Consider the following 2,048-nt stretch of genomic DNA (forward strand, 5'->3'; position numbering starts at 1 on the left):
AATACCACTAAGCATTTCGCCCGGCGTGCTTAACGATTCTGTCAGCACGCCGCCTTCATAATAATAATAATAATAATAATAATAATAATAATAATAATAATAATAATAATAATAATAACAACAACAACAACAACGGCGACGACGACGGCGACGACGACGACGACGATGATGTTGATGATGATGATGGTGACGATGATGATGACGACGACGACAATAATAATAATAATAATAATAATAATAATAATAATAAGAAGAAGAAGAAGAAGAAGAAGAAGAAGAAGAAAAAGACATGATAAACCAAAGTTATATGAACTGATTAAGAAATAAGGTGAATGGAAGGGAAGATAAGAATAAATAAAAGGGAAAATGAATAAATAAATAGTGAAATGAATAAACGCATAAATGATAGAAAGTTTAATGGATTTGTCTCCGGAACCATGCGTCTATTTGGAGTCTACTCTTGTGGTATTGGAATTGGTTGGACTCGCAATTTAGTATGGACGATGTAATTTGTTGTTCCTGTGTTTTATTTAGAATTAATGGTCAAAGATTTTCGCCAATCTTCAATGAAATGCAAACCGCTAGTAGAAGCATTTATCATGCTCTCCCACCCTGTCAGACACACAGACAAAGGCATTCTTCAAGCTAGAATGTTTCTAGCTTGTTATTTCGGTTAAAATATGCTTCTTGCCTAGTAATAGATAAATAAATAAATTGGGACATTATTTAAAAGGAATTAGAATGCTTCAGAAAGTTTTCGATCTAGAAATAAGTATGAATTCCCTAGCTCTGATTATAAATAGGTGGACCTGGACGTGAATATCAGTGAGAGCGGGGTTGCATTCAGACAGGAGTTGCAGTCCGAGTTTCTTTAAACGTATTCCAAGGAATTTCTATTAAAAAGTTCCTAAAAACATTTCGCCTCTTAATGTTGGCGGATGGTTGGAATGATATCTTGGATATACGCAAAAATTGTATGGGAGCAACCGATACATAAGGGAGTTGCAGACGCCTTTCAAACCAGTTGTCTGCTAGGTATCACATAGATTTTTTTAACGCGTCAATGTGGACTTCGTTAAACCGCAGCAAGTCATTCAGGTCGTACTTAAATGAAGTTATTGTTAGTTTAGCCGATGTACGTTAGTGGACTGTAGATGGTGAATTTCCTTTTCTTTCTAACCGTAACCATCCACCTTTTCTTATCACTCATAACATCTCTAAGACCACATAATCTAAAATGCCTTCCGTTTTATTTTTTAAAGATAGTATGGTGTGATTTTGCTGCTGAACGAAACAGGTGAAGAGATGGTATACCTGTTCTCTCATTAGCTTGTTGTGTAATCTCTTGTATTTCTGTAATACAAGATGGCTGAACATCGTGACTTTAAATCTTCTGCTGACATAGCGTTCCCTTTTGAGAACAGCGCATTAAATCCTATGTTCATCATCAATCACCTTTGTTATGGCGAATAGTTGATTTAAACCACAGTAAGGCTCTGACAAAGTTGAAGTCCGTGCCGTAGACATCAGATCTTCCGAGAAAGTTACCAAAGAAAGGAACAGAGGAAGTAATAAAGAAAGAGAAAGAGAGGATGGGAGAGAGAGGGAGAGAGAGAGAGAGAGAGAGAGAGAGAGAGAGAGAGAGGTGATAAATAGGATGCCATTTTATTAGGTGTAGAATATTTATCTTTGTCTTTTATCATTCTCTTGCTATTGCTAAATGAGTTAAGCGACCTTCATCGTAATCTCTTTCTTCACAATCGTCTGTTTTATATGCGTGTTTAGTTCTTCCATGTTTGTTTTGTAGCTCGATGTATGTTTTTATTTCTTTTTTTCTTTCTGTATACCCTTCCCATAATTTTAAAATTACTTTGCAATTGTATGCGTATATATATACACACATACTTTGCAACTCATTTTCACATACACCCTCAGCCACATTTTGGTTATATGTGAACGTGTGTATGAATATACATGTACACACACACACACACATATATTTATCTATTTACTCATTCATTCTGTCTCAATATATATATATATATATA

Source organism: Octopus bimaculoides, chromosome 24, assembly GCF_001194135.2.
Source record: "Octopus bimaculoides isolate UCB-OBI-ISO-001 chromosome 24, ASM119413v2, whole genome shotgun sequence".
Taxonomy (NCBI): Eukaryota; Metazoa; Mollusca; class Cephalopoda; order Octopoda; family Octopodidae; genus Octopus; species Octopus bimaculoides.